The sequence below is a fragment of the Antechinus flavipes genome, chromosome 4, assembly GCF_016432865.1.
Source record: "Antechinus flavipes isolate AdamAnt ecotype Samford, QLD, Australia chromosome 4, AdamAnt_v2, whole genome shotgun sequence".
Classification (NCBI taxonomy): Eukaryota; Metazoa; Chordata; class Mammalia; order Dasyuromorphia; family Dasyuridae; genus Antechinus; species Antechinus flavipes.
In genome coordinates this window covers 472,223,782-472,236,313 of record NC_067401.1, presented here as the reverse complement: position 1 = coordinate 472,236,313, position 12,532 = coordinate 472,223,782, and positions in this window count along the sequence as shown.

Sequence of the window (12,532 nt, the reverse complement as noted above, 5' to 3'; positions counted from 1 at the left end):
TTGTCCAGCCATTCCTCAATTGATGGGCATCTCCTCATTTTCCAATTCTTTGCTACCACAAAAACAGCCTCTACAAACATTTTTTGCCCGTGTGGGGCCTTTTCCCTCCTTTATGATTGTTTTGGGAAACAGACCCAGTAGTAGCACTATCGGGTCAAAGGATATGCACAGTTTGATAGCCCTTTGGGCCTAGTTCCAGATTGCTCTCCAGAATGGCTGCATCATTTCACAAGTCCACTAACAATGTATGAGTGTCCCAGTTTTTTTTCCCATATCCCCTCCAACATTTGTCACTCAATGTCCTTATTTATCAAGTGGACTTAATCATAGCATTACTTTATAAGATTGTCATGAAGAAGGCTGTTGACCAACAAATATTTATTAAGTTAGTGCTTTCTATATGTCTGTTGCTAAGAATAAACATATAAGCAAAAAGTGAGACAGTGTGTGCCCTCAAGAAATCTACCTTCTCATTAGAAGGGCAACACATTAAAGGAAGGGGAGAAGCAGGAGATCTACTTGCCCAAGGTCACGTGGTATGCTAGTGGCCATTCTGGAAAGAGGACCCAGGTGTCCTGCCTCCTGGTCCACTGGCACTTTCCACTATCCCAAGAGCTCTTAATTTGTGATCTATGGAACCCCAAAATTTTAGGGTATAATGTCCAGACTAGCTTTCTCCGGAGTCTGGAGTCTGAACTCGAACACACTCTCCCTTGAGTCTCTCTTGAGTCTGCTTATTTCAAGTCCCCCCAGCCCTTATATACCTTAGTACAATTACATCACTATAGCACACTGAGCATGTGCTAACTGTAGAACCATGACATCACCATGCTAAGGACTAAATATATGTGAACTAGAGAACCATCATCTCATCAATCCTACTGAGTTAACACCTTGTTGTAAGTATCCTTGCTTCAAGTAGACTTCTCCAGAGGTCCAGGGTATTTATGAACTTGGATGAGAAAAAAAATTTCCTTTTAATTCTCATTAACTTCTAACTGAATCTTAGCACACCTTTCAGTTATGAATAGAGGCAGCAAACATAATTTTGAGATGGGGTCTGTAAGCCCCCCCAGTCCACCAACGGGCTTCTTGATACAGCGTAAAGTTATTGCCTTGGCGTGGAAACATCCCTTTGGGTTCACTCAGGGCTCAGCTTTGGACAGATTGATGTATAGTCCCTGTGGCAATCTTCCCTTCTGGCCTCTCGGTGACAGGAGTGAAAGACAGGGGGTATAAGGAGATATTTCTTCTACTTTACAGATGAAGAAACTGAGGCACAGAGTAGCATGATGTTGTGTCCAAGACTACCCGGTAACAGTGATGAGCTCTAACCTACTGGTCCAATTGAGGCAAGGAGAGTGCACCCAGAATGCAGACTCAGTGTAGTGGCTCTGGGGCTCCATGATGGAAGCCCCGAGTGTAAGGCGGGCTCTCCCTAGGGCTGAGAGCTGTCCTTACCTAGCTAGATCTTAATGCTTGGGATCGTCTGTTGTCCTATGTGTCAAACATCAGCTTCTCATCCCCAGGCTGTCACTCTTCCAGGGCTTGACGGATTGGCTCGCCAGGAGCCAATGTTCAGCTTAGCCAGTGGAGCTCACCAGCCCCTGATAGCATCTCTCTGCTCTTCTGTCTCTGTCAGCCCAAGTCTGCCAGGCTCAGACTTTTATCTCACAGTCAGACTATTGCAATGATGCGCAATGACCTCCCTGCCCCCATTTTTCATGCTTCCTTACTCCACTCACCATGATCTTCCTATTCATTAAGCTCCATAGCTTCCTGTGTCCTCCAGGATCAAATAGAAGCCTCCCTTTGGCTTTTAAAGCCCTTCACAGCCTTTCTTCCTCCTCCTTCCCAGTCTTGTTTTTATCAAATCCTCTTCAACCCAGTGACCAAGCTATTGTTCTTTGTCTGAGAGACCCTCTATTTCTGGACTCTGGATATTTTCCCTGGCTGTGTCCCATGCCTGGAATTCTCCTTCTCTGGAGATCCTTGTCTCCTGGTTTAAGTCTCCACCTCCTACAAGAAGCCTTTCTCAATCTCCCTTCAAGCCAGTATTTTCCCTTTGTGATTATCTCCAACTTAGCTTGTCGATATTTTCTTTATAATAGATGTTTCCATGTTTTCTTCTTCCATTATATTGTGAGCTCCTTGAAGGAAGAGATTGTTCTTTCTTTTCTTTGCATCTCTGACACTTAGTAAAGTGCCTGGTACATAGTAAGAGCTTAATAAATGCTTACTGGATGACTTTGGAGGGCATCTAGTCTGATCTTTATGTAAGCAGGAACCATCTCTGAGCATCTCTGGAGAGTAATGACCCAACCTCTTCTGGAAGATCTCCAGGGAGGGGGATTCCACCATTTCTTTTTTTTCCTTTTTTTTTAATTATAGCTTTTTATTGACAAAACATATGCATGGACAATTTTTCAGCATTGACCCTTGCAAAAACTTCTGTTCCAACTTTTCCCTCCTTCCTTCCACCTCCTCCCCTAAATGGCAGGTAGTCCAATACATGTTAAATATATTAAAGTATATGTTAAAACAATATATGTGTACAAGAAAAATCCGATTTAGACAGAAGATAAAAATAACCTGGGAAGAAAAACAAAAATGCAAGCAAACAATAACAGAAAGAGTGGAAATGCTATGTTGTGATCCACATTTATTTCCCAGTGTTCTTTTGCGGGGTGTAGCTGATTCTGTTCATTACTGATCCATTGGAACTGATTTGGATCCTACCATTTCTTGAAAGAGACTCCCCCACTCCTTTTTGGGACCACTTTCACCATTAGAGAGATTTTTTTTCCCTGACATTGTTCCTAAATTCCCTCTGTAATATTCCCCATTTTTCCTAGTTCTGCCCACTGGGGCCAAATAGAACACAGCTAATCTTTCTTTTCCATGACAACCTTTCAAATACCAAAGGCATTTTCCAATCCCTTACCCCCATCCCAGGCTTTTCCAGGCTCAACATCCCCATTGCCCTTAGCCACTCTCGTGTGATAATTTCCAGTCCCCACTTCATCCTCATTCACCTTTTCTGGACTGCTCCAGTTAGAATTGAAAGACTTCAATTCAATTCAATTCAATCCAGTTCAAAAGACATTTCCCAAACATCTTTTCCGTATTTCTGTGCACAATCTCTTCCATTTCCATCATCCCTATGTCCAGTTGGTGGCCAAGTTCTGCCAGTCTTCCTCTATAACCTTGCTCTTTCATCTCCTTCTCGCTACTCATATAACTACCATTTGCAATCTGAGTTCTTTCATTGGTCTTCTAATTGGGTTCCCTAAATTCAGTCCCTCCCCATCCTAATATATTTTTCACATAGCTAACAAATTGATATTGCTAAAGATCAGGTTCTTCTCCTCAGCTCAAGAAGCTTCAAAAGTTTTCTATTATCCCATAAAATACAAACTCTTTAAGTTAGACAACTTATTGTTGTTATTGACAACATTGCCAACTATGACTGAGTACATGGTAGTCAGGAGGACTTGGTTTTGCCTCTTGACTCCCACAATTACTTGCTGCGAGACTGTAGTGACTTCACTTATTCTAAGTTTTGGCTCCCTAACATATAAAATAATCCTGGAAGCTTTCACCTTATAAGACTGTTGTGAAACTCAAATGAGAACACTCTTCAAATGTCTATTATCATTGTTATTAAGAAGCAGTGGGTCAAAAGGGAGAGAGGGCTGTCATTGGATCAGGAAGCACTGTGTTTACATCCTACTGCTGACACATAAAGATTTTGTGACTTTGGATGACTCATTTCTCTCAGTATCTCCACATAACTTTCTAAGACTAAGTTGTGGACAAGGTCTTGATTTGCATTAGTGGAAGGAGTTTCCTTACTGGGAGTCCTCTAAACTAATGAATCACAGATTCAGTCCAAACAGATTATTCTTAATGTTATTTAATTGCTAACATTTTCTCTCTATGGTGCCTAAAGGTTTTCCAAGTGCTTTGCCTACATTATTTTATTTGAGACCAGTATAGTACTATCTAAATGTGAGGTTATTATTGTTGTTATTATAATTACCTGGGATTCCTGATCTGGTTAAGAGTGAATGGATGAGTAGAAAGAAGGAAGGAAGAGGAATAAGAGACTGAGGCAAAGTCAAAATGGTGGAATAGCAAGCAGTACAGTCTAATTCTCCCAATCTCCTCCATTAACTTCTAGAAAATACACCAGGCTATATTCTCACCTGAAAAGTCACGAAAAAGTTACAATGAGTCATTTTTTCTAGTCCAGGTTGGCTTGTCTTTGGGTACTAGGGATGAAGCCTGTCCAGGAATACATAGTGTGGGGAGTATTTCATCATCCAGAGACTTAAAGAACCAAGATTGTTCAATGGGGCAAGAAGCACCAAGTCAGGGTAAGATCCCAAGATATCCCTGACCTAGTTCAAATGTAGGAATGGGGGACCATCTGGAAACTGATGCCCATTACTCAGTTTTGGGTCACAGATTCAGAACAGACTGAAGATGGTACCTGGATTTAGGCAGAGAGAAGCAGTGTATATATACTGTATATACTGCTATATATTAGGTGAGGAACAAATTTGGAAGAAAGAACCAAGGTGAGTGACTCTGATTCCAAGAGGAAAGATCTCCAGCCTGGGCTGCAATAGAATTACCAGGGTAGAAATCCCAGATCAAAGGGAAAGCCTGCAATTCAGTCACTCTGAACCCACAGAGCCTCCCAGCAGGCTAAAAATGGCTGATTCCAGCAACCAATATTGAAATTAACAGCTACTATTTTCACCACTGAAACTTCCAACCAGGAACAAGTCAACAGACCCAAACCTGGGTCAGGAGCTTGCAGAGTTCAGACAGGGAGAGGACAGTGAGCAGACTTCACCCTGGATTACATCACTTTGGGAGTGCTAAAAGCTTGCAAGCTCCAAACCTGGGCCGTGAAAGCAGAAGGACAAAAGAGGACAAAAGAATGTTTTAGCCCAGACATTCCCCCCCCCCAAAGTACTCAGAGTCCAGCCTTAATCTGAGGTTCCAAGTCAAGAAGTGCATTGGAAGGATGCAGAAGCAAAAAAGAATTCCATCAGGAAGAGCAGTTATAGTGGTAGGAAGACAAAAGATATAGACCCAGAACAAAAGAATGAACAAAAACCTTCTCAAAAAGAACAACAAGAACAAAAACGAAAAAAAACAAAACCATCTCGAATCCTCAAATGTAAATGCAGCTTTGATCCAAGTCCAGCCAGAATTCCTGGGAGAATTAAAGCAAAAAAATTTTAAAGAGCTATTTTTTTAAATTAAATGAGAGCAGTAGGAAAAAAATGGGAAAAGAAATGAGGGCTATGGAAAAAAAAAAGATATGAAAAGACTATTAACAGTTGGAAAAGAGGTAGAAAAGCTTATCCAATAAAATAACTTTCTAAAAATTAGAATTGACCGAGACAAGCTAATGACTCTATGAGACATCAAGAAATATCTAAACAAAGTAAAAAGACTGAAAAAAAAAAGAAAAAGTATCTTAAGCAAAAACAACTGAGCAAGGATACAAATCGAGAGGAGATCATTTGAGAATCATTGGATTATCTTAAAGCCATGATGAGAAATAGTTTAAATATCCTAATTTAAGAAGTCATAAAAGAAAACTGCCTACATCTTAGTATTGGCGAATGAAATAGAAATTGAAGGAATCCTCTAGTCACCATCTGAAAGAAAATCCTGAATGGAAATTCCCAGAAACATTGTAGCCAAATTCCTGAATTCCTAGGTCAAAAAAAAAAAAAAAAAAAAAAAAAAAAAAGGTACTACAAGGAGCCAGAAAGAAAGAATTCAAGTACGGAGGAAATACAATCAGGATTCACACAAGACTTAGCATTCGCTACCATACCACCATTCAGTGGTTTTTTTGAATTTGAAATATATACTAGAAGGCAAAAAATTTAGGCTTAAAGCCAAGTATAATTTGTCACCAAAACTGAGTATAATTCTAATGGATGAGTATGTGTGTGGAGAAATAAGCCTTAATGAAATAGAGGATTTTTAAGCATTCCCAATGAGAAGTCAAGAGCTATATAAAAAATCTGATGTACAAATGCAGGAGTAAAGAGAAGCATAAAAAGGTAAACATGAGTGAAGAATTATAAGGGACTAAACAAAGTTAAAATATTTACATTCTTATATAGGGAGAAAATACATATAGCCTCTTAGAACTCTGTCATCTAGGAAAAGATAATGATACATGTTGAAGAGAATGTGGGAATACTGAAACACTAATGCATTGGTGGTGTTATGATGATCCAACCATTTTTTTTAATGTGAAAATTTTAATAGATAAAATCTCTATACAATTCATTCATGGATTATTTTTGAAGACAAATTATGTCTAAAGGATTAGCCCTATTTAGAACATTAATATGTATAACAAACAGACCCTGCTTCCAAAAATCTTTTTTTTTAAATTTTTTATTTAATAATTACTTTATATTGACACTCGTTTCTGTTCCGATTTTTTTTCCCCCTCCCTCCCTCCACCCCCTCCCCTAGATGGCAAGCAGTCCTTTATATGTTGGATATGTTGCAGTATATCCTAGATACAATATATGTTTGCAGAACCGAACAGTTCTCTTGTTGCATAGGGAGAATTGATCCAGCCATTCTTGAGAGTAATTTGGAACTGTGCCCAAAGGGTTGTCCAATTGCACATACCTTTTGATCCAGCAATACCACTAATAGGCTATATCCCAAAGAGATCATAAAAAGAGGTGGAAAGACCCACATGTGCAAAAATGTTTATAGTAGTTCTTTTTGTGGTAGCAAGGAATTGGAAATTGAGTGTGTACCAATCATACCTGGAGAATGGTTGAATAAGTTGTGGTATATGAGGTTATGGAATAACAGCAGGATGATTTCAGAAAAGCCTGGAAAAACTTACATGAACTGATGCTGAATGAACTGAGCAGAACCAGGAGGACATTGTACACAGCAAAAACAAGACTATGTGATTTTCAGTTATGATAGATTTAGTTTTTTTTTTCCAGCAATATGGCAATCCAAGACAATTCCAATAGACTTTGCATGGAAAAAGGTCATCTACATCCAGGAAGAGAACTAAGGAGAATGAATGCAGATTGAAGCATACTATTTTCACCTTTTTATTTTATTATTATTATTTTTTGGTTTGCTTTTCTTTTCTTGTGGTTTTTCCTTTTTGTCCTGGTTTTTCTATCACATGACTAATATGACAATATGGTAAAAGTGATTGTACATGTATGACCTATATTGTATTGCTTGCTGTCTTGGGGAGGAGGAAGTTAAGAGAGGGAGAAAAATTATGGATCTCAGGATCTTACAAAAATGAATGTTGGAAACTATCTTTCATGTAACTGGAAAAATAAAATACTATTGAAATTTTAAAAAATAATTCAATCATCATTGAGGTCATAATGATGAACTAATTAGATCTGGAATTGATTCTGTTATGTTTTGATGATCTTAAAAAAAAAAAGAATAGAAAGAGAGAGGAAGAGGCAGCTAGATAGCACAGTGGATAGAGAAATGGTCCTGAAGTCAGGAGAACCAGTTCAAATCTGAATTCAGACACTTAATATTTATTAGCTGTGTGACCCTATGCAAGTCACTTAACCCCAGTTGCTTCACTAAAAAAAAGAAAAAAAAAGAGGAAGAGGAATACATAAGGTATAGAGGAAAGGTGGGGAAAATTATTTCTTACAAATGGGTTAGGCAAATATATGTCTATACAACAAGGAGGAAGTAGTGGATGAATGATCAACACCAAAACCTGTGCTAAAAACTGAAAATCCTTTTACACGCATAAAAAAGTCACTGCTCAAAAGGAGCTTACTTTTTAATGGGAGAAAATAATATATAAAAGGAGTTGAAAAGTGGAGATGAGGGTTTGAGGTTGGGGAAAAAGAAGAAGGGACTTGATGAGGGGACATGATAGAGAAATTACTGTGGAGATGAGCCACCTGTGTAACCTGGAGAGGGAGAAAGACATCTTTGATCTAGCTCTCCTCATAATGGAGGTTCTGGGAGGAATCAGCCAATCAGAAGGTGAAGCCTCACAGGTGGTGGCCACTTCCAATGTGAGAAGCAAGCCAGAGGTATAGAGATCTCCATCAGTGAAAATGTTTCCACTGAATACTAGAGAAAGTCTTGTGTGCATAAAATGGCAATGCAGATTAAAGAGGGAAAAAGAAAGGAAAAGAATTAGGGAAAGGGAGAGAAAAGAAGAGAGAAGGTATATTAAGGAAGAGATGAGTCAGAAGTAAAACAAATTCTTAAAGGAAAAGAAGGAAAAGTATGAGAGAATAAGATGGATGGAAATACACAATTAGTAAACATAACTGTGAATGTCAATGGGATATATTCAACTATAAAATAGAAGAGAATAGCAAAGTGACCTAGAAATTAGAAACAATGCATCTTCAATACTAGAAAGAGAAAAAAATATACAAAGAAATAACAGAAGCTGAAGCAGAAACTATTGTACTTTAGCTAAAGTGAAAAAAATGGAAGTAGCAGTAATGATGTCAGACAAAAGAACAGCAAAATAGACCTAATTACAAGAAATAAACAGAGAGATTAATTTTGATGAGAGGTACCTGTTAAGTGCTATTTTCGCACTCAACTACCGCTAATCAATCCTGGTTCCTAGTCTAATCAGAGAGACTCTGGTAAATATTACAAATCTTATCTCTGCTTTGAGGTCTCCAGAATCCTCCAAATGCTATCTCATATGGATGCAGTTGGAGCACAACAGCACTCGAGAGTTTTGGCAGGCAAGCTTAAACTTTATTCACATGGTTTACACCTCACTCTATGACCTCCTGCACTCTCTTCGTATCTCTCCCCAAGGCCGAGCTCCAGGTGGAAAGGAGATGGAATAGGGAGAAAAGAGGTCAAATTCCTCCTCCTCTGAGCTTATATAGGGTCTATGAAGTTACAGGCACAAACCAATCAATGATGGAGATTACATCCTCATTTCATTTACAGCCGTTATTTTAATAATCTTCATTATCTGAGAAGCTTTTGCATCTAAATGAGAAGTTTCCTCTGTAGAACTAACTACTACTAATATCAAAGTGGTTGCCCTCCTCCATACCACACATTTGAGCAACCAGTATTCCTCAAATCTTAAAACAAGAAAGGAAGGAATCGAACCCGAACTTGACTCGAGATCAGAGTAATTAGGATTCTTGCCGTGGCTGGAGGTCCCACTCACGAAGAAAGTCCCTATGTACTCATACCCAATCATATCTTGGGACCTCGAGACCATTGGCCTACTTACATCCCAATTGTGCTTGCCAGACCTCTCTAATGGACCCTTACAGGTACTATAGAAAATGATTGTAGTTAATTAATTGCAATAACATGATATATATGCATATATGCATAGACATATATGCACCCAATGGCATGACATTTAAATGATTTTTTCATTTATTCCCTTGATATTCTTGACTTTTTGTTCTTCCAGATGAATTTTTTTGTTATTTTATCTAGCTCTATAAAATAATTTTTTGGCAGTTTGATTGGTATGGCACTGAATTAAAAGTAGACTAATTTAAGTAGAATTGTCATTTCTATTATATTAGCTTAACCTACTTATGAACAATTTATATTTTCCCCAATTGTTTGGATTTGACTTTATTTGTGTGAAAAGTGTTTTGTAAGTATGTTCATGCAATATTCTTGTTTTATTTTGTCTAATGTTATTTTAAATGGAGTTTCTCTTTCTATCTCTTGCTGTTGGGCTTTGTTAATAGAAAATAGAAATGCTGTTGATTTGTAGGAATTTATTTTATATCTTGCAACTTTGCTAAAGCTGTTGTTTCAAGAATATTTTTTATGGTTCTCTAGGATTCTCTAAGTATATCATCATATCATATACAAAGAGTGATAGTTTTATCTCCTCATTTACTACTCTAATTCCTTTAGTTTCCTTTTCTTTTCTTATCGCTAAAGTCAATACTTCTGGTATAATATTGAATAATAGTGATGTTAATGGGCATCCTTGTTTCCCTACTGATCTTACTGTGAATATGTCTAGCTTCTCCCATTATAAATAATGCTTGATGATGGTTTTAGATGATGCTTATCATTTTAAGGAAAACTCCATTTATTCCTATACTTTCTAGTGTTTTCAATAGGAATGGGTGCTGTGTTTTTAAAAGCTTTTTCTGCATCTATTGAGATTATCATATGATTTCTGTTAGTTTTATTATTGATGTGGTCAATTATGCCAATAGTTTTCCTTATATTGAACCAGCCCTGCATTCCTAGTATAAATCCCACTTGGTCATAGTGTATTATCCTAATGTTAAGTTGTTGTAATGTAATGTTCTCTCTAAAATGTAATGTTCTCTGTTGAGGTTCTCTTGGGGTCTCTAAAGGTTCTGAGAGCTTGAGCTCCTGCCTGCCTTCTCTGGCTTCTGAATCTCCCCGAATTCCAAGGACTTGTCTCCAGCCACAACAAAGGTGGAAGATGGAATGAATCTATCTCAGCCTCTGAGATCTTCTAGTGCTCTTGTCTCTTTTGACCCTGAGAGCTTCTAGCTTACATCCTCTACACTGAGTATATACCAATCATTATATCACTAGGAAACCATTATTTGTTGTAGGATTCAATTAATGCTAAACTAGATTTAACTATTGTCTCCTCAATTCCACTTAGTACCTTGTTTCAAGTTCTGCTCCATAACATCTCCTTGTAGGATTAAATCAATTATACCGAACCATGCTAAATTAGATAACTATTGTCTTAACAATTCCACTGACTTAGTACCTTGTAAGAATCCTTTGTTTCAAGTTCAGAGTTCTGGCCCATAACATTGTAATCTTTTTTTGATAATACTTCATTTAAAAAATTTACATCAATATCCATTAAGGAAATTGGGGTCTGTCATTTTCTTTCTCTGTTTTAGCTTTTCTTGATTTAGGTATCAGGACCATATTTGTGTCGTGGAAGGAATTTGGCAGAGCTCCTTCTTTGCCTATTTTTCCAAATAGTTTGCATAATATTGGAATTCAATGTTTAGTAGAATTCACTTGTAAATCCACATAACTCTGGAGATTTTTTCTTAGGGAGTTCATTGCTGGTATGTTCAATTTCTTTTTCTAAAATGGGGTGTTATTTAAGTAATTTATTTCCTTGTCTTTTAATCTGGGCAATTTATATTTTTGCAAATATACACCCATTTCATAGATCCTCAGATTTGTTGACATACAGTTGGGAAAAATAGCTTCTGATTATTGCTTTAATTTCTTCATTGGTGGTAAGTTTACTCTTTTCATTTTTGATGTTAATTTGTTTTTTTCTTTCCTTTTTCTAATCAAATTAACCAGATATTGATTAATTAACTGGCTGGGGTTTTCATAAACTATCTCTTTGTTTTGTTAATTAGTTCAATAATTTTCTTAGAGTTTCAGAATCTTTCTTTTAATAATTGGGGGTGTTATTCTTTTTCTAACTTTTTTTAGTTGCATGCCCAATTCATTGATGTCCTCTCTATTTTATTCATTATCTATTTAGAGAGATAAAATTTCCCTTAATAACTACTTTGCCTACACCCCAAAGGTTTTCATACATTGTCTCATTATTGTCATTCTCTTGGATGAAATTGTTTCTATGATCTTTTGTTGTTTGACCCACTCATTCTTTAGAATTAGATTATTTAATTTCCAATTGGTTTTTAGTCTACCTTTTCTTGGCCCTTTATTGAATATGATTGTTATTGCTTTGTAAGGTTTTCTTATGCCTTAATACACGGTCACTTTTTGTGTAGGTGCCTGAGAAAGATATATCTCTTTACATCCCTATTCAGTTTTCTCTAGAGGTATATCATATCCAAGCTTTCTAAGATTCTGTTATTTGTTGTTAGTTACCTAATTCTGAGGGGGAGGTTGAGGTTGAGGTTTTCCATTAGTATAGTTTTCTCTTTCTATAATTGACTTAACTTCTTCACTTAAGAATTTGGATGCTGTGCCATTATATATTTAATATCGATACCACTTCATTGTCAAAAAACTAGGAATGGCATATAATATTAAAAGATCCTAATGGGTACATTCTATGGATAAAGTAAGAGTTAATGACCAAATAAAAAATTTTAAAGCTCATAGAATGTAAAATGATCATTTAAATTACATAAAAGTACATAAAAGTTTTTTTCCACAAACAAAATCAATGCAACTAAAATGAGAAGAGAAACAGAAAATGGGGGAGAAACAAGTTTCTCTGATAAAGATTTCATTTCTAAAATCTAAGATCTCTCTATCTAGAGAGAGAGAAAGATGACAAATTTATATGAATAAGAGAATAAGAGCCATTCCCTAAATGATAAATGGTTAAAGAAACAGGCAGTTTTCAGAGAAAGAAATCCAAGATGTTAATAGCCATATAAATTGCTCCAAGTCACTCATAATTTGAGAAATGTGAATTTAAACAACTTTAAGGTACTGCTTCACATCCATCAGATTGGCAAAGTGGACAAAAAAAGGAAAATGATAAATGCTACAATGGCTTGAGAAGAGG